Source organism: Macaca mulatta, chromosome 1, assembly GCF_049350105.2.
Source record: "Macaca mulatta isolate MMU2019108-1 chromosome 1, T2T-MMU8v2.0, whole genome shotgun sequence".
NCBI lineage: Eukaryota > Metazoa > Chordata > Mammalia > Primates > Cercopithecidae > Macaca > Macaca mulatta.
In genome coordinates this window covers 147,559,220-147,581,123 of record NC_133406.1, presented here as the reverse complement: position 1 = coordinate 147,581,123, position 21,904 = coordinate 147,559,220, and the positions used below count along the sequence as shown (strand labels likewise).

The following is a 21,904-nucleotide window of genomic DNA, read 5'->3' as shown; positions in this document are numbered from 1 at the left end:
TCCCACCCCTCTAATCTGTGTTACACTCATTTTTCTCTCTGCTTTTTCTTTTCTTTTCTGGTTTCTTGTCTCTTGACAATTTTCTTACACTCTTTGATTCTCACAAAGCTGGCCATTATGAGGGACTGCCAACCAGACATCTCATATTCCTTCCTTGAGATGAGTGGACCAAAAACACACAGGTCAAGATTTTGGTTTTATTTTTTATTGGGCTCACTTTCACTGTATCAGATATACATATGTGTATATGTGTGTGTCTGTGTACATGTATGTATAAAATCAACTAATATTTACTGAGTATTCTGTGTAAGTCACTCACTATGCAGAGCATGGAGACTGCTATAATTAAAGATAGTCCCTTATCCTGTCATTATTCCTGTATTTCTTATAGTCATATGGAAAAGTATCTAAAATAGATCCCTGTCACTCCCTTTAGTATCTTTGTTAATTGTATGGCAGTCTTAGACTTAGTGCTGAAAGCCAGTATAACAGTTTCCACATGGTATGGTTTTTAGGGACTCTGATGTGAAATTTTCACCAGCCTTCTGCGCTACCTCAACTCCACATTCCATGCAACTCCCACTGTATGGTACCACAGAGGTTTGGAAACAAAGTTTCAAAGAGGAGGGGAATATATCAGCAAACACTTTTTCAGCATTTAAATCGAGCCAGGTACTGTTCTAACACTTTATATGTATTAAATCTATTTATCATTAAAATGCTATAAAGTAGGTATTACTATTTTCCACATTTTACAAGTGAAGAAATGACGACACAAAAATGCTATACAATTTACATAAGGTCACAAAGCTAGTAAGAGTCAAACACACGCAATCTGGTTGGAGATTCCTTGCTCTTAACCACTATCAACAACGAGCAAGACCAAAGGTTGGCAATGGGCCGGGCGCGGTGGCTCAAGCCTGTAATCCCAGCACTTTGGGAGGCCGAGGCGGGTGGATCACGAGGTCAGGAGATCGAGACTATCCTGGCTAACATGGTGAAACCCCGTCTCTACTAAAAATACAAAAAAAAAAACTAGCCGGGCGTGGTGGCAGGCGCCTGTAGTCTCAGCTACTTGGGAGGCTGAGGCGGGAGAATGGCGTGAACCCGGGAGGCGGAGCTTGCAGTGAGTCGAGATCACGCCACTGCACTCCAGCCTGGGAGACACAGCGAGACTCCGTCTCAAAAAAAAAAAAAAAAAAGGTTGGCAATGGATGTAGTCACTAATGACTTCAGTGACTCCATTTCACCAAGAGAAGGCAGAAACCAGATTATAGTAAGCTGAGGAGTATCTGAGAGATAAAGAAATAGGAGCTGCAAAATATTCCTATTCCTACCACAATGACCTTTATTCTTGAGATTTCTTGAATCAGACTAATTCCTAAAGGCTGGAGATTCCAAAAGGATAGTCAGAATATTATTACATAACAAATCCTATTATCAAAAAAAGCCTTCAAAAAGACAGTAACTTCTTTTTATTTTATTTAAAAAAGAAAAAACAACTGGTACAATTCAGAAAACTGGGCTGATGGGGTTATTCTTTGTCAATGTGGGGTTAGCTTGCCTCATAATATAAAGGCTGATTCGACAACTCTATTTTATTTTTTGAGAACTTTTCACATCATTTAATATTAACTCATTTTAGTGCTGATTCATAACTCTATAAAGTAGGTAATCTCTCCATTTTCGAGATAAGAAATCAAAGATTCAGCTCATTTAAAAGACCTCTTAAATGACAATGGATTGAAGACCTAAATAATAGAACTAAAACTATAAAACTTAGAAGAAAACATAAGCGAAAAACTTCATGACAATGATTTGGCAATGATTCCTTAGACTGACACAAAAAGCACAGGCAACAAAAGGAAAAAAAAGATAAATTGAACTCCATCAAAATTAAAAATTTGTGTGTATCAACAGAGTAAAAATAACCCACAAAAATGAAAGCAAATATTTGCAAATCATATAGCTGTATGGGTTTAATATCTAGAATATATAAATTATTCCTCAAAATAATTCTACAAATAACACACACAAAAAACAAATAATCTGATTAAAAGATCAGCGAAGGATTTGAACAGACATTTCCCCAAAGAAGATATATAAATGGCCAATAAGCACAGGGGCTTATGAAAATATGTTCAACATTACTAATTTTTTTAAGAGATGAGGTCTTGCTATATTGCCCAGGCTGGTCTTGAACTCCTGGCCTCAAGCAATCCTCCTGCCTCAGCCTCCTGGATAGCTGGTACTATAGGCACGAGCCACTGTGCCCAGCTAACATCACTAATCATTAATAAAATGCAAATCAGCCAGGCACGGTAGCTCATGCCTGTAAACCCAGCACTTCGGGAGGAAAAAGCACGTGGATCACCTGAGGTCAGGAGTTCGAGACCAGCCTGGTCAACATGGAGAAACTCTCTCTCTACTAAAAATACAAAAATTCGCTGGGTGTGATGGCAGATGCCTATAATCTCAGCTACTCAGGAGACTGAGGTAGAAGAATCACTTGAAACCAGGAGGCGGAGGTTGCAGTGAGCTGAGACAGTGCCATCATACTCCCGACTGGGCGACAAGAGCAAAACTCTGTCTCCAAAAAAAAAAAATTAAATTAAAATTAAATAAAATGCAAATCAAAACCACAATGAGGTATCATTTCACACACATTTTGATGGCTATTATCAAAAAGGAAAATAACAAGTGTTGATATTGTTAATGGAAATATAAATGGCACAGCTGCTATGGAAAACAGTATGGCAGTTCCTCAAAAAATTTAACACAGAATTATAAGATCCAGCAATTCCACTTCTGGGTATTTATCCAAAGAACCGAAACAAGGACTTAGACATTTATATACCCATGTTCATAGCAGCATTATTCACAATAGCCAAAAGGGATAAACAACCAAGTGTACATCAATGGATTAATGGATTAAAAAAATGTGCTATTTCTATACAATGAACTATTATTCAGCCTTAAAAAGGAAGGAGAGCTGGGTGTACCTGTAATCCCAGCACTTTGGGAGGCCGAGGTGGGTGGATCGCCTGAGGTCAGGAGTTCGAGACTAGCTTGGCCAACATGGCAAAACACTGTGTATATTAAAAATACAAAAATTAGCTGGGCATGGTGGCGAGCGACTGTAATCCCAGCTACTTGGGAGGCTGAGGCAAGAGAATCGCTTGAACCCGGGAGGCGGAGGTTGCAGTGCGCCAAGATCGCACCACTGCACTCCAGCCCGGCGACAGAGCAAGACTCCGTCTCAAAAAAAAAAAAAAAAAGGGAAGGAAATTCTGACATACTACGACATGAACAAACCTTGAGGACATTACACAAAGTGAAAAACACCAGCCATAAAATGACAAATATTGTGATTCCACTTTTATGAGATAGTCAAATCCACAGAGAAAGAAAGTAAAATGGTGGTTGCCATGGGAAGAGGAAATAGGGAGTTATTGACTAATGGCCACAGAGTTTGCCTGGAAAGATGAAAAAATTCTAGAGATGATGGTGATGATGGTTGTACAACAATATGAATATACTTAATTATAAACTTAAAATGGTTAAAACTGTAAATTTTGTTATGAATACTTTATCACAATGAAATCTGGGGGAAAAAACTACTCCTTTCATTCTTGACATTAGTAATTTGTGTCTTCTCTCTTTTGTTCTTGGTTACCTTGGCTAGAGATCTGTCACTTTCACTGACCTTTTAAAAGAAACAGTTTTTCTTTCATTACTTTTGTAATTATTTTCCTGTTTTCTATTTCACTGATTTCTAATAATTTTTATTATTTGTTTTATCCTGCTTGCTTTAGGTTTATATTGCTCTTCTATCTCTAGTTCCCTAAAGTAGAAGCTTAATCACTGATTTTTAAATCTTTTTTCTACTATATGATTCAATATAAATCAAACTCTAAGCATTGCTTTTGCCGCTTTTCATTTTCCTTTAGTTCAAAATATTTTTACTTTGTCTTGAGACTTCAACTCGTGTTATTTAGAAGTGTTTTTTTTAATTCCCAAGTATTTTCAGATTTTCCAAGTATCTTTCTAACTATACAACACAAGTTGTATAGATAATTGTTAGTGATCTCTAACCTAATTCCACCATGGTCTGAGAATACAAGTTAAGATGTGTTTTATATCCCAGAATGTGGTTCATCTTGGTATAGGTTCCATATGACTTTGAGAAGAATGTGTTTTTTGCTGTTGTTGGATGAAGCAGTCTATATACATCAATTAAATCCAGTTGATAAATGGTGCTATTCAGCTATAGCCTAACTGATTTTCTGTCTGCCACACTATGTATTACTGAGAGGTGTTGAGGCATCCAACTATAGTAATGAATTTGTCTGTTACTCCTTACATTGCTATTGGTTGTTGCCTCGCAGACGATTTCGTCTTCTTGGAGAACGGACCCATTTATCATTATGTAATGCCTGTCTTTATCCCTGATAATTCTCCTTCTTCTCAAGTTTGCTTTGTCTGAAATTAATATAGTTACGCCAAGTATCTTTATATTAGTCAAAAATAAATAATTAAGTAAAACAGCTACACACATACACACACACATACAGGACAGCGAACTTGAAGACAATGGTGGTTTCTAGAGTGGCTCTGTTTTTGGAGAAGGGGCATTTCTCTTACATTCTTGAAAATACAACTTTGCGTTTAAAAGGATGTTTGCATTTTGAGATGCTTTATAGAGGAAGAGTTTTTCTAAACTATGTAGTAAATCACATTATTAAAAGCTTTGAAGTCCCAAAGTAAAATTTTTTTATTACAGAAATTCTCAGATATTATTATACACTGTCAAAAGTAGAAGGTAAAGGAATTTACTTTCCAAACTTGACTAGTCAGGAATCGTTTCTCTCTCTTTTTTTTTGAGACAGGCTGGAGCACAGTGGTGCAATCATGGCTTACTGCAGTCTCAACCTCCCGAGCTTAAGCAATCCTCCCACCTCAGCTTCCCAAGTACCTGGGACCACAGGCACACAACTACCAGGCCTGGCCTTTTTTTTTTTTTTTTTTTTTTTTGGTAGAGACAGAGTTTCACCAAGTTGCCCAGGCTGGTCTCAAACTCCTGGGGCTCAAGCGATCCACCTGCCTTGGCCTCTGAAAGTGCTGGTATTACAGGCGTGGGCCACCGCACCCAGCCTTTTTCACTCTTTACTGCAAAACAAATTCTGAGAAATGCTGCTCAGTTGCCAACAGTACTCATTCTTTAAGGTGTTTGTGTGCTCTGTGTCACATTTCTCTTCACTTCTATGGTACTTCTTGTTTATATTAAACATTGTGACATTCATTAATAATGATAATAATATTCACTGAGTACTTTCAGGAAAATACATTGTTATCACCTAATTTAATCTCCACAGTGCTATATGTGCCATATTATGCTTATATTATTATATTATTAACCATTAGATGTACTACTGCCTCTCAGTACCTTAAGAAAGAAAAATAGGTCAGGTACAGTGGTTCATGCCTATAATCCCAACACTCTGGGAGGCAGGAGGATCACTTGAGATCAAAAATTCAAGACCAGCCTGGGCAACATAATGAGACCTCATCTCTACAAAAAAAAATTAGCTGGTTGTGATGGCACAGACCATAGTAGTGGCACTTGTGAGGCTGAGGTGGAGGATCGCTTGAGCCCAGAAGCATGAAGCTGCAGTGAGCTATGATTATGCCACTGCACTCTAGCCTGGGTGACAGAATGAGAGCCTGTCTCAAAAATAAAACAAAAACATTATTTCATATATATTCCTGTAGGTCAGAGAGACCATTCATTACTTTTCATGAATCTTCTTGATGACTTGAAAACAAAATTGGTGAATAGTGTTAAATTAAACTTGACCTAACGATAGCTATGTACTTGAGTCCTTACATAACAAAGAGCAACCTAACTTAGTTGGTAAACTAACTGAAAGCCTAAATTGGGTGTACAGTATACTTATGTAATAAATAGCTAAGTCTCAATCAATCATAGCAACCGAGCTTTAGGCAGCCAACATTCAACTCATGTTCTAATAAAGCAAATGCCAAGCTGTAACCAAAAGAGCTGTCTCTTTACCGCGCTTCTGTTTTCTGTCCATAAATGCTGCTTGACCACACTGCAGGCCAGAGTTCTCTGAACTTGTTCTGCTCCTGAAGGCTGTCCGAGTTGTGAATCGTTCTTTGCTCAATTAAACTCTGTTAAATTTAATGTGTCTAAGGTCTTTCCTTTTTACCAGTATTCAACACTTTCTCAATGACTTTTGATTAATTTTGATTGTTAAATAGCACATTTCAGTGAAGGTATCTCCTATTCAAAATTCCCTTTGCAGCTATACACACTAAAAATAACTTTTAAAATATTATACTGGCTGGGCACAGTGGCTCACGCCTGAAATCCCAGCACTTTGGGAGGCCGAGGTGGGTGCATCACTTGAGGTCAGGAGCTGGAGATCGGTCTGGCCAACATGGTGAAACCCTGTCTCTACTAAAAATACAAAAATTAGCCGGGTGTAGTGGTGCACGCCTGTAGTCTCAGCTACTTGGGAGGCTAAGGTGGGAGGATCACTTGAGCCCAGGAGGCGGAGGCTGCAGTGAGCCAAGACTGCATCACTGCACTCCAGCCTCGGCAACAGAGCTAGACTCCATCTCAAAAAAAAAAAAAAAAAAAAAAAAAAAAAACAGAAAGTATTATACTCATTCGCCAAAGAAAAAAAAGTTAACATATAAATTAGTCTGATGGCTATTAAAATAGTCCCTTCTGGTAAATTGCTGTTGGATATAGAAAAGTGTAAATGGGTGAGGCACAGTGGCCCCTGCCCGTAATCCCACTACTTTGGGAGGCCAAGGCAGAAGGACTGTTTGTGTCCAGCAGTTCAAGATCAGCCTGGGCAACAGAGTGAGATGCTGTCTCCATGAAAAATTAAAAAGAAAATTAGCCAGGCATGGTGGCATATGTCTGTGATCCCAGCTACTTGGGATGCTGAGGCGGGAGGATCACTTGAGCCTGAGAGGTCAAGGCTGCAGTGAACTGTGATCATGCCACTGCTCTCTAGCCTGGGCAACAGAGCAAGACTCTGTCTCAAAAAAAAAGTGTTTTAAAAAAAAAGTATAAGTGGGTAAAACAACCATATATTATTACCCGATACAAGTAATGGGGGCAAAGCTATAGAATAATTTTTACGACACATTTGTAACGGTCTGTATTTTCCAAAGATGGCCTATATAGTCCGCAGGTTCCACATCCGCAGGTTCTGAACCAACCACGCATCAAAAATATTCAAAATAATACAATTAAAAGTAATACAGATGTTTAAAAACAGTACTGTATAACAACTACTTACACAGCATTTACATTGTATTAGGTATCAATAAGTAATCTAGAAATGATTTTAAAGTATACAGGAAGATGTGTGTATGTTATACACAAATACTGCACTATTTTATATATAGGACTTAAGCATCCATGGTAGTATGAGGGCAGTGATCTTGGAACCAATCTCCTGCAGATGCAGCAAGAAAACTAATTGTTATCTTAGTTTCCTAGTACTGCTGTTACAAAGTACCCCAAACTGGGTGGCTTAAACAACAGAAATAAGCCGGGTATGGTGGCTCACGCCTGTAATCCCAGCGCTTTGGGAGGCCAAGGCAGGTGGATCACTTGAGATCAGGAGTTTCAGACTAGCCTGGCCAACATGACAAAACTCCATCTCTACCAAAAATACAAAAATTAGCTGGGCATGATGGTGGGCGCCTGTAGTCCCAGCTACTCGGGAGGCTGAGACAGGAGAACTGCTTGAATCCGGGAGGCGGAGGTTGCAGTGAGCCGAGATCACGCCACTGCACTCCAGCCTGGGCGACAGAGCCAGACTCCATCTCACAAAAAAAAAACAAACCAGAAATGTATTGTCTCACAGTTCTGGAGGCTAGAAGTCCAAAATCAAGTTGTCAGAAGGGTCATTCTCCCGCTAAAACCTGTAGGGAGAATGTTCCCTTGCCTCTTCTTAGCTTTGGGTGGTTTGCCAGCAATGACCAACATTTCTTGGTTTGTAGTTGCAGCACTTTTAGCACTTGGATCTTGGCCTCCATGATTACATGACATTCTCCCCTCCGGTGACTGTGTCTTCCCTAATTATATTTGCAACAACCTGTTTCCAAATAAAGTCACATTCTGAGGTGCTAGGGTACTGTGATAGCTGGACTTCAACATATCTTTTTGAAGGACACAATCCAATCCATAACATGGCCATATTTCCTATCCCACGTCTTCCCATAGAGTGGTGAAGTCCACATCCCCTCCCCTTGAACCCAAGCAAAGCTGGTTGACTGCTTCAATCAAAAGTGGGCACCAAAAGTGATTACTAAGCTTAACTCTTGGAATCTGACTACTATGCTTTCAAGAAGCCCAAACTAGCCCACACAGAGACCACATGGAGAGTACAGGCATTCTCACTAACAGTCCAGCTGAGGTCCCAGCCTCAACCACCAGGCACAAATATAAATATACCCCCAACTGATTTTAGGCCCTAAATGAAGAGTCAACCCCAGCCTGTAAGTCTTCCCAGCTGAGACCAAAGACATGAAGCAGAGACAAGTCCTCTTCATAATCCTCTGTCTAAATTCCTGACCCACAGAATGTAAGCACATACTAAAATGATTATTTGAAGCCATTAAGTTTCATAGTGGTTTGTTACACAGCTACAGTAACTGAAACAGTATCACACTATCCCACAAAACAAAATTAAAATATTTAACAGTCTTTGAAATAAAACCAGGAAACTAAAAGTATAGAGTATCAGTAAAGACAGCATACCAGACTTATTTTTATTTTTGAGGAGACAGAAGATTCAAATAATTGAAGAAAAAAACATCTTTTCATTTGTCTATAGTGTGCTATGAGTAGGTACAAGGACACTAAGAAAATATAAATAAATATTGGCAAGGCACAGTGGCTCACACTTGTAATTCCAGCACTTTGGGAGGCCAACGCAGGTGGATCTCCTGAGGTCGAGAGTTAGAGACCAGCCTGACTAACATGAAGACACCCCATTACTACTAAAAATACAAAAATTAGCTGGGCATGGTGGTGCATATGTGTAATCCCAGCTACTCAGGAGGCTGAGGCAGGAGAATCACTTGAACCCGGGAGGCAGAGGTTGCAGTGAGCCGAGATCGTGCCATCACACTCTAGCCTGGGCAACAAAAGTGAAACTCTGTCCCGAAAAAAAGAAAATCCTATTAATGCTCTGGAGGCCTGAGAATAACATTTAATTAGGGTAGGAAAACTTACTGATTTGTGGCTCAGAGTCACGATGCATATAAACCCTGAATAAAAAATTAAACCACATCATTACTTTTTCACTGCTATTAAAACAGTATTTTGATTAGCATGCTAAGGCAATGCTGAGATACATGATCTCCAATTTAGCCTTTTAATATGTAGACTATGTCCATGAAATCAGAATCTTGTTTTTTTATGTAATATAGGAAACAAGTTGAAGATCTTATTGTAAATATTCATATCTTCACTGACTAAAATAAAGCAGAAACATTTCAGTAAAGATACTGAGATGAGATTGGGTCAATGTCACAGCAGTTCCTAATTAAATTTACATTTTAGAAAATTAGATCACAGCCATAAAAACGAATGAAGTACTTACAGATTCTACAACATGAATTAATCTTGAAAATATTGTGTTAAGGTGAAAGAAGTCAGTGACAAAAGACCACATATTACGATTCCATTTATATGAAATGTACAGAGTAGCATATTTATAAACAGAAAGTAGATTACCAGTTGCTTGGGGCTGGGGAGGATAGAAGGATGGGGGGCAATAACTAAAGGGTACAGGGTATCTTTTCGAGGTGATGAAATTGTTCTAAAATTGACTATGATGATGGTTGTGCATATCCATGAACATACTAAAAACCACTGAATCATACCCTTTAAATGGGCACATTGTCTGCAGCGTGTGAACTATATATCTAGAAAGCTGTTTTTAAAAATTTGTCAGCTGGGCGCAGTAGCTCACGCCTGTAAACCCAGCATTTTGGGAGGCCAAGGCGGGTGGGTCACCTGAGGTCAGGAGTTCAACACCAGCTTGGCCAAAATGGTGAAACCCTGTCTCTACTAAAAATACAAAAAAATTAACCAGGCATCGTGGCATGGGCCTGTAGTCTCAGCTACTCAGGAGGCTGAGACAAGAGAATCACTTGAACCTGGAAGGTGGAGGTTGCAGCAGTGAGCCGAGATCCACTGCACTCCAGCCTGGGCAACAAAGCAAGACTGTCTATAAAAAAAAAAAATTGTCATACAAATTTGTCCATAAAGTAACAAAAAGCACAGTATGATGCAAGCAATGCTTGATGACCCTATTCCTCTCTAATCAAGACTCTAGTATATTCCAATCTTCATTTCTTTTTCCAACTTTCTTCACCATGTGGCTCTTTAGACATTCCCAAGTGGCTTCAACTTAATAAAGCAGAAGTGATCTAATATTAAGTTCCCCATTTCCTTCTAAATCCACTTCAAGACATCTTATAGTTTAATGTATCTTAATAGCAAACTTATAGGAACAGCACAGAAGACAGACAACATTAAAAACTACACTTGCATGTAGGACAACTCAGAAAAGTATCATGAATGGATGGAATCTACTGAATGATAAAAAGCTACAAACACCATTTAGTTGCCATCAATAAGAAATTTACTTGTTTTAAAAAAAATCCAGGCCAGGTGCAGTGGCTCACGCCTGAAATCCCAACACTTTGGGAGGCCAAGATAGGTGGATCACCCAAGGTCAGAAGTTCAAGACCAGCGTGGCCAACATGGCGAAACCCCATTTCTACTATAAATACAAAAATTAGCTGGCCTGGTGGCACGCCCCTGTAGTCCCAGCTACTCAGGAGGCTGAGGCAGGAGAATAGCTTGAACCTGGGAGGCGGAGGTTGCAGAGAGCCGAGATCGCGCCACTGCACTCCAGCCTGGGTGACAGAGTGAGATTCCACCTCAAAAAAAAAAAAAAAAAAAATCCAAATGCTGGCATTATCCAGAAAATTTTAACAGGTTGATTTATAATTGTCATAAAGTTGAACTGCTGAAATTTAACATCGACTCGGATTAATGCTTTACACCGCCACATTTATATTAAAAATTCACACAAAGGCCAGGCACAGTGGCATGCACCTACAGTTCATCCCAGCTTCTCGACGGGCTGAGGTAGGAGAATCACTTGAACCCAAGAGATTGAGATTGCAGTATGATATGATGGTGCCACTGCACTCCAGCCTCAGCAGCAGAGCAAGACTGTCCCTAAAAAGAAATTCACACACAAATGAAAATGGAAAAACTGCCCATACCTGATTTCTGATCCTACTTTTTCCATTCACAATCATATACTTAGGAACCTTTTGACCTCATGAGGAAAAAAAAAAAAAAAAAAAATCTAACATTCAGAACTACTAAGAACAAGAAGAAGAGAATTTTTGTTTTTCATTGAAATGTTTTCCACCATGGTGGTTTGTTTTTTTGTTTTGTTTTTTTTTTTTTTTGACAAGGTCTCGCTCTGTCACCCAGGCTGGAGTGCAATGGCATGATCTCAGCTCATAGCAAACTCCACCTCCCAGACTCAAGTGACCCTCCTGTCTCACCTCCCAAGTAGCTGGGACTATAGGTGTGCACCACCACACCCGGCTAATTTCTGTATTTTTAGTAGAGACGGGGTTTCGCCATGTTGACCAGGCTGGTCTTAAGCTCCTGGGCTCAAGTGATCCACCCACTGGGGCCTCCCAGAGTGCTGGGATTACAGGTGTGAGCCACTACGCCCAGCCCAGATGAGGCATGCTAGTGAAATATCTTGGCATAATTGTTACACATTTGGCATGGAGAGCACACAGGGTGGTGTCTTCAAAAAGGACAACCAGATAGGCCTCACTTGCCTCCTGCAAAGCACCAATAGCTGCATTCTGGAAGCACAGGTCTGTTGTGAAGTCTTGAGCAATTTCTCACACCAGACGCCGGAAGGGAAATTTGTAAATTAGAAGTTCAATGGATCTGATAATATCTAATTTCATGGAGTGCCACAGTACCAGGACTGTAATGATGAGGCTTCTTCACTCCTCCAGTAGAGGGCACACTCTTGCAAGCAGCTTCTGTAGCCGGTTGCTTCCTGGATGTTTTATCACTGGTGCATCTGCTGGCAGTAAGCTTTGTACCAGCCATGGTATAGAGCTCTCCTTACTTAACCTCCTTCTCCTTCAGCTGGAGCTCCTAATTTTTAACTTCTTAAAAGGCAACCATTCTACAATATGAACAAATAAGCCTGGGCATTCAGAAGCTTTTAATATGGATACTCTAATACATCTTTAATAACATGTACAAAGTTCAGTTTCATCTACTATTTAACTTTCCAAAAGGAGAGACTGCCTTGAATACCTCTATATCCCCAGTATCAAAGATCTTGTCTATCATAAACCAGATGCTCAATAAATGTCTCTGTGGAATAAAGGGTAATTTCTACATATATATATAGTATATATAAATATATATACCTAGTTAAGCAGGAGAGTACTAATTACTGAATATGAGTATTCACTTAATTAGCCAAATCATGCTAACTTCAGACAGGGAAAAACTCCCTCCCCATTTAGAGCACAGAAAGTGTTATAAAATAATGTACTTTGTCAAGCATTTGAAGAGTCACTAAAAGGTAGATCCAACCTTATCATACATAATCTACATCCTGCTAAAAGTGGGCCCACAGCCTCAGATTTCCAAATATCCATACTAATTCATGTTCACATAACTGTTCTCTAAGTCTCTTAAAATACTCAATCAAGCCACCAAAGTTGACACAGATGAAAATAAGCTCACCATTCAAAAATATAACTCACACAAGAGACAAAACTCAATAAATGACAGCTGAGCATAGAATTAGACCCACAAGCACTTCAACTATTGGAATTCTCAAATACAGAATATATAACTAACTCTAAAATGCCCAAAGCAATAAAAGAATTATTTAAATGAGCAAGGAATAGGATACAAAGATCGTGCAAATTTTTGAAGAATCCAAATGGAACTTACAGAAATAAAAAATTTAATAAATGAAATAGGAAAAAAAGGGAGGTGAGATGTGGGGAAGACAGAGGGGTAGAGAATTAAACAGGCATAAACAGAAAATGAACAAGAAGAGCTGAAGACATTAACTCAGAAGGCAGCACACATACAAAGCAATACTCAAGAGATTTATTTTAATATAAAACCAAATAAAAAATGGTATTTGGTTTACCAAACTAAGTCGTCTTTCATATAACAAGATAATGAAATAATTTAATACATGAAAACATAAAAATAAATCAAAAATCAAAACTAAAACTAACACTTTCACGAACACACTGAAAAACACCACCATCATCACACTACACTATGCTCTTTAGACATTTTAGGGGTCACAAACTCCTTTGAGAAATTCATGCACATATGAACAAACTTTTGCAAATAATTTTTGAACATTCCTATCATCCCCAGATCCAGAAGAAGAATTCCTGACCCTCCTTTGGCTATAATAAATGTCTACCCCATTGCCTTTTTCCCTTACTTTTAATTTTTACCACTTATATGAGGCCTACGACCAGAAAAAAAAAAAAGTAATATTTTATCTGTTAACTTCTTCCTGTGAAAAAGGTCAATTAGTTCTTTCCCCATCATCCATATCATCAACCTTGCCCACCATAACATACAAACACTTCATACATTCTATCATCCCTATGTAATTAAAACATGTTTTTGGTTACACCAATATTCAGTGTATGCATTAACATGACTATGTAACTTTAGTCACAGTTGTTCTATGAGGTATGCTCTGATTACTTTTACTTTTACTTTCTTTTTTACCTTCCCTGGAGTTAATAAATGTCTTAATTGTTTAGCTTTATTTGTACTTATAAATTCACCCCAATTCATCCAATTATATAAATCTCAACATATTCAAGCATATCACATGTGCTATCAATTTTATATTTTTGTACAAGTCCTTTCTGCAACCTTCTGACTTGCTCCATTCTGGACTAGCTGCTCTACACGTGGTACACAACTGTGATCCCAGGTATTCCTTTCAACTCTCTTGGTTTGGATCATTTGTTTCCTAAACCCTATGTCTTCCCTTTGCTCAAAACACTTTTATTTTGGTGGAGTACCTCCTCTATTACCTTCCTGAAAGGGGTTGCATGAGAGGTGAGTTTGAGACACTGCATATGTGAAAATGCTTTTTCTACTGTTACACTTGAAAGGACTGCACTATAAACTCTTAGATTACAAATTATTTTCCCAATTGGGCACAGTGGCTCACATCTGTAATCTCGGCACTTTGCGAAGCCAAGGTGGGTGGATCATCTGAGCTCAGGAGTTCAAAACTAGCCTGGGCAACATGGTGAAACCCCATCTCTACTAAAAGTACAAAAAATTAGCTGGGCGTTGTGGCGCATGCCTATAATCACAACTACTTGGGAGGCTGAGGCAGGAGAGTTGCTTGAACCCAGGAGGCAGAGGTGGCAGTGAGCCGAGATCACGCCACTGCACTCGAGCCTGGGCGACAGAGACAGACCCTGTTTTAAAAAAAATAATAATTTTCCCTTATACTTTTTAAGATATTGCCCTCTATTGTCTTTTTGTTTCTAGTATTCTTGTTGAAGTGCCTGAAACTACTCTAATTTTATTAACAAACTTATTTTTCCTTTACCTCTGGGAACTTCTCTATCTTCTCCTTAGCCCCTTATTTGTGAAAATTCAGTAAAATGTCTTTTTTTTTTTTTTTAATACGGAATCTTGCTCTGTTGCCCAGGCTGTAATACAGTGGCGCAATCTCAGCTCACTGCAGCCTCTGCCTCCTGGATTGAAGCAATTCTCCTGCCTCAGCCTCCTGAGTACCTGGAATTACAGGCAGGTGCCACCATGCCTGGCTAATTTTTATATTTTTAGTAGAGACAGGGTTTCACCATGTTGGCCAGGCTGGTCTCAAACTCCTGGCCTGAAGTGATCTGCCCGCCTCAGCCTCCCAAAGTGCTGGGATTACAGACGTGAGCCACTGCACCCAGCCTAATGAAATGTCTTAATACAGACCTTTTTTTCACCTGTTGTGCTTAGCGCTCCAATGGGCCCTTTTAATTTAGAAAAGGACGCATCAGAGCGCTAAACACAACAGGTTGTTCAGTTCTGGGAACTCTTCCTTTTTTGTGGGGAGCAGGGAGTCGACCTGCACGTGCTGAGGGACCGCGGTGTTGCACAGCCCTGTTTTCCTAATTTCTTTTATGACATCCTCCTCCATAGTTTCTTTCTTAAACTGCTGTCTCCTTGCCAGTCAGCTCACAATAAAGCCCTTTTTCTTTTCTCAAAAGCCGGTGCCATAGTATTGGGTTCTATGAGCATCCAGCAGTGAACCCACTGCTTAGTAATACCAGTATCACTCATTTAATAAGAATTTATTTGGAATCTACTCTAAAAGAACACTTTATTGGGTGCTAAAAGTATCGTCATAAACAAAATAGACATGCTCCTTTCCCTCACAGAGCTAGTTAAGAAGTCAAATCGTGCCAGGCGCGGTGGCACAAGTCTGTAATCGCAGCACTTTGGGAGGCCGAGACGGGCCGATCACGAGGTCAGGAGATCGAGACCATCCTGGCTAACACGGTAAAACCCCGTCTCTACTAAAAACATACAAAAAACTAGCCGGGCGTGGTGGCGGACACCTGTAGTCCCAGCTACTCCGGAGGCTGAGGCAGGAGAATGGCGTAAACCCGGGAGGTGGAGCTTGCAGTGAGCTGAGATCCGGCCACTGCACTCCAGCCTGGGCGACAGAGCAAGACTCCATTGAAAAAAAAAAAAAAAAAAAAAAAGAAGTCAAATCGTGAACAAATAAATGCAGAGAAGGATACATGACATGAGGGCAAAACACTAAATAACTTAATTTGATAGGGTGGAGGACTGCCTTTCTGAGGAGGCAACGTTTAAGATAAGATCTCTGAAATGAGCAGGAGGAAGCCAGATAGACAAAGAGCCAGGCAAAAAATAAAAATAAAAAGAAGGAAAATATACAAAGGCCCTGAAGAACTGAACATTTTGATGGGTTAAAAAGCACTCTCATCCAGTCGACATGGCTCAGGCCTGTGATCTCAGCACCTTGGAAGGCCGAGGCAGGAGGATCACTTGGGCCAGGGGTTCAAGACTAGCCTGGGCAACACAGTGAGACTTCATCTCAATCAATCAATCAACCAATCAATCAGTCATCAACCAATCAACCAATCAATCAATCAATAGAAAAGCACTCTCTAATAGAAATAAAAGGCAAGCCACAAATGCAAGCCATATCCGTTATTTAAGATTTTCTAGTAGCTATATTTTAAAAAGTAAAAAAAAGTAAAACAAATGAAATTAGATTTTTTAACCCAATATACTCAAAACATTATTTCAATAGATAAGGAATATGAAGAAATTATTAGTGTAATATTTTACATTCTTTCTTTAATACTAAGTCTGAAATTCAGTATGAATTTTACATGTACACCATATCTCAAGTCAGACTAGTCACAGTTCAAGAGCTCACTCATCACATATAGTTAGGGGCCTCCCTATTAAACAACACAGGTTACAAGAACTAAAAAGTACCAAATGTGTGACTCAAAATTATACCTAATTTTGGAATCTAATTTTGGAATATATTTTCTGAACATAATTAGGTATAATTCTCTGTAGTAACACTGTCTCTCCATAATCTATAAATAAAAATAATCCACTAGGATATAGTTAAGTACTGTCTCTTGCTACATATACCAGCAAATCCTAAACTGACAGGACTTTAGGTCTTTGACATTCTTCCATATTTTGAAAAAGAAAAAGAAAGAAATTTAGCTTCAGTTAGTATGCCTAGGAGGAAGTCTGAAATAAAAAGTCGTCTACAGAAAAGACTGTATCCTAACCCAAGCCCCAGAGAACAATAGTGAAGTAAAAGCCACATGCCATAACTTCAAAATCAATGCCATACTCCCATAGCCAGGGTAGCATTAGTAGCTGAGAGGCTTACTTTTACTACTATTCAGAAGAAACAATGTGGTCTTTACATGCTATCCAACAATGACTCATGATTCAAACATCAGGCTATCTCAGCTTTAGGGATTTAATATCCCTTCTAAATTTTTTACCTCCACAAGAACACTATTAATTTCACTCAACAAGTACTTACTAAACATAGGTATAAGGCTAGGCATTGAGTGGGAAAATAAGTAAGATATAGGGCTCCTGTCCTGTCTTCAAATTGCTCACTCGTAATGAAGTATGGGGAGGCAAACATGGAAACAATTACAAGTCTCTTTCTCTCATCCATTACTACCAAACCTAGTAGCTTAATATATTAAATATTTATTATCTCACAGTTTCTGTACGTCAGAAACTGGAGTACAGTTTAGCTGGGCAATTCTGGCTCATGGTCTCTCATGAGCTTGCAGACAAGATCTTGGCTAGTGCTGCTGTCATCTGAAGGCTTGACTGGGGCTGGAAGAGCTGCTTCAAAGATGGTTTCCTCATATGTTTATTGGCAAAAGGCCTCAGTTTCTCACCATGTGGAGCTGAGTATAAGACTGAGTATAAGACTGCTGAGTATCCTCACCATGTGGCAACTGGCTTCCCCCAGAACAAGAAAGCAAGATAGAAAATCCTCACATGACTTAGCTTCATAAGTCACTCTGACGTTTTTGCAATATTCAATTGGTTACACAAGTCAGCCCTATTCAATGTGGGAAGAAAGTGCATAAGAGTATAAATATAAGGAGGTAGAGACCATTGACAGCCATCCTGGAGGCTAATGACCTCATGTGACATATTATGTTCAACACACAAAGTTGAGCAAAAATGAAAATGTAAAAGGGCATGTTTATATGATATACTGTTTATAAACATACATATAAGTATAATGTTATATCTTAAAGAAGATGGGGACTATATTTACAAGTATATTTGTAATGTTTGTTTCTTACGGTGGGTGATATGAACATAGGTTTTTTTTTTTTTTGCATCTGAAATATTCATTATAAAAAACTGATGCTTTGGGCCAGCTGTAGTGGCTCACACCTGTAATCCTAGCACTTTGAGAGGCTGAGGTGGGTGGATCACTAGACGTCAGGAGTTCGAGACCAACCTGGCCAACATGTTGAAACCCCGTCTCCACTAAAAAATACAAAAATTAGCCGGACATGGGTGGCACACACCTGTAGTCCCAGCTATTCAGGAGGCTGAAGCAGGAGAATCACTTGAATCCAGGAGGCGGATATTGCAGTGAGCCCAGATCACACCACTGCACTCCAGCCTGGGCGACAGAGCAAGATTCCATCATAAAAACAAAACAAACAAACCAAAAAACCCAAAAACAAAAAACGGATGCTTTGTCTAAAGGAAATTAGTATTTTTAAAGACAGTATTGCCGAATACATTCATTAATACAGCTGTTCAGAACAACTATTTGGAAGTATCCATGATATATGCCCATGGGCTGATTCAGAAATCTGTCCCAATAAAATACTCAAATAAGCAAGGATCTACATACTGAAATTAATCACAGAATTGGGAGCCGCCTGCCAGTCCTTTAACAATGGGGGGAGCTCAGCCAGAGCTGAGACTGGTGCTTCGCAGCTGGCTGTCTGCAGCACCAGCAGGGCCGACACCAAGAGGACTGAGTCTGTGAGGGCTGTGGGGCGGGACTGTAGTTGTCGCGTCTGGCTGCATGCACCTCAGGGTCCCAGGGAGCTGGAAAGGCAGTGATGGCGAGGAGAGCTGGCCACCAATATTCACCGAGCACTTGCTACGAAGAGCTGAAGTTGCCCTCCTAAAGAGGCCAATCCCCTCAACTGAGTCTCAGCCAGTATTTTGCTGACGACTGCCATTGTGAGTGATCACGTCACACTCTGCCTTTCTATTCCAGCATCTTGCAATAGAACTATTTATGGATTGCTATGACATCTGTATCTAGTAGCTGTATTTGGCTACAGTTTCCTATCTGCTTCTAGTAAGTAAATTTGAAGAAAAAGAAGATAGTGTGCCTAAGCTGGAACAGCTCAACAGTTGTATGACTAATATGAATGTAGTAATAACAAAACAAAATTTGCTACATGTGTAACTATATTATTAGAAACCTATCAGTGGAATGGACCTCTGCCTTCCAACAGCTGCCCATTTCACTGAATTTGCTCTCTCTGAAGTAGTACACAAAACAGATCTTCATGATGGCTGGCCAACAATTTGCCTGGAAAAGGTTAAACACCACATAGCCAAATGTGCAGATTTCCTGGAAGTACTGTTGCAAAATTACCCCTTTCTAAATTACGCACTTTCTTCAGTAGCTGCTACATGTATGGGCTTCTTCGAGGATTATACTTCATCTTTCTCCAACATGGCCTACAAGACTACATCACTACATCATCTTACTGCTTACTCCTGGGATTTCTTAGTGCCGTGTACTGAACAGCTATTGACTGCTCATGATAATGATATGAAAGAAGCAAAGAGAGGACAAGCAGGACCTCAACTGGCACAACTAAGTGTGTTCTAGACAGTCTCCTAGCCCTCGCAGCCAGTTCACTTTCAGCAACCTCAGCATGTCAGTCACATAGACCTCACCGCTGTATCGCCATCCTACATCAACCAAACTGTCAGCAGATGGTATCTACCATGTACACCTCATCTTACAAGCTACAGACATGTCCTCCTGGCTTCCAAACTAGTGTTCAGGGCCTTGGGCACATGCGGACTGGTATTGGGATGTCCCTCACTGGCAACTGTAGCAGAAGTTAAGCCCTGTCTGAATGTTTCTTATAAGCAGAGCTTTCACACAAATGAACATTACCCTTGTATTACTCCATGCTTTTGAAAGGTGATTATATGTAAGGTTAATAACTGACCCAGACTGCCTTGTGACTTGAAGCTCTGGGTAAGCTTTTTGTAAACTTCCATTCGAAAGTAAAGAGATCCAAATTACATCAGAACTCTTCAGGTACCAGCACCAGGAAGACTGAGTATCTCTTTCAATACACCACGAATGCCTGGGAGGACTAAACAAACACTATGACGGTGTGTGTGTCAAATTCAGTTACAAAAAATCCCTGTATGACAAAAATGCTCAAGTCCTGGCTAATAGTACAAATATTTGAAAAATATTCAATAAACAGAAAATTTGGACAGAGTCCAATTTGCCATTTTGGCATTTGACCTATGGGAGATTCTGGGCCTAACATTGGCTTATAAGTCAAAAACGTTTATCTTGGGCTTGCCAAACAGTCTTTTATGATGTAAAGTTAAAGGATTAATTTTTGAAGAGGTTTCTTTTATTCTTCAGTTTTGAGTTTTATCTTTGTTCTACAGATGAAATTTTGAGTAAAGTCATGAATTCCTATGCTATACCAATCTGTACAATTAAAAAAATTTAGATTATTCTACATAACTTCCTATTATAAATAGTATAGGTATATGGATTTATGTACTAAAATTAAGGCTGGAGTAGATCTCTTATTTTAAAAAAAAAAAAAAAAAAAATCAGGCCAGGTATGGTGGCTCACACTTGTAATCCAGCACTTCGGGAGGCCAAGGTAGGTGGATCACTTGAGGCCAGGAGTTTCAGACAAGCTTGGCCAACATGACAAAACCCCGTCTCTACTAAAAATACAAAAATTAGCTGGGCATGGTGGCGCACACCTGTAATCCCAGCTACTCAGCAGGCTGAGGCACAAGAATCACTTGAACCCAGGAGGCAGAATTGCAGTGAGCTGAGACTGAGCCACTGCAAAATCCAGCCCGGGCCAAAGAGCGAGCGAGACTCTGTCTTAAAAAAATAAATAAATAAATAAAAATAAAGAATTATTTATAATAAGAAAAAACTGGTAATAACCACAATGTTCATCAATCAGAAAATAAGCAAATAAATTATGACACTACCATACAACAGAATGTAATGAAGCCATTAAAAAGAACATAGTTCCCAATTTGATGGAGCCAATCAAATATAGGTAAACAATACGATATACATACAATATAATACCATTTTTTGATAGGCTATCAATCTATTAACAGCTACCTCAAGATAGTGAGAATGTAGCAAGGGAAATAAAAACAGAGAAAGAAAACTTTCCTACTTTAGTGACTTTTGTATTTAAAATTTTTTAGTATCATGTAAGCCTTTTGTAATTTTGTTTTAAAAAGTTGGTTAAGGCTGGCCAGGCGCGGTGGCTCATGCCTGTAATCCCAGCACTTTAGGAGGCCGAGGCGGGAAGATCACAAGGTCAGGAGATCGAGACCATCCTGTCTAACACAGTGAAACCCCGCCTCTACTGAAAAAAAATATACAAAACATTAGCCCGGTGTGGTGGCAGGCGCCTGTAGTCCTAGCTACTCAGGAGGCTGAGGCAGGTGAATGGCGAACCTAGGAGGCAGAGCTTGCAGTGAGTGGATATTGTGCCACTGCACTCCAGCCTGGGCGACAAAGCAAGACTCCATCTCAAAAAAAAAAAAAGTTGGTTAAGGCTGGGCACGGTGGCTCATACTTGTAATCCTAGCACTTTGGGAGGCCAAAGCAGGTGGATTGTTTGAGCCCAGGAGTTCAAGACCAGCTTGGGCAACATGGCAAAACCCCATCTCTACAAAAAATACAAAAATTAGCCGGGCATAGTGGCGCACACCTGTGGTCCCAGCTACTCAGGAGCCTGAGGCAAGACGACTGATTGAATCTATGAGGTCAGAGGCTGCAGTGAGCCATTATTCAGCCACTGCACTCCAGCCTGGGTGACAGGGCAAGACCCTGTCTCACTAAATAAATAAATAGACAAACAAATAAATAAAATTAAAAATCTGGCTAAGACAACAATCAGGCAGACCATA

At 39.6% G+C, this 21,904-nt stretch overlaps 1 protein-coding gene and 1 pseudogene across 7 annotated transcripts in view; one reads left to right on the top strand and one right to left on the bottom strand.

Moving 5' to 3' along the window:
• Positions 1-21,904, bottom strand: part of EVI5 (ecotropic viral integration site 5) — a 277,111-nt gene that overhangs the window by 227,874 nt on the left and 27,333 nt on the right. The window lies entirely within an intron of this gene.
• Positions 19,088-19,904, top strand: LOC144332648 (cyclin-J pseudogene; annotated as a pseudogene).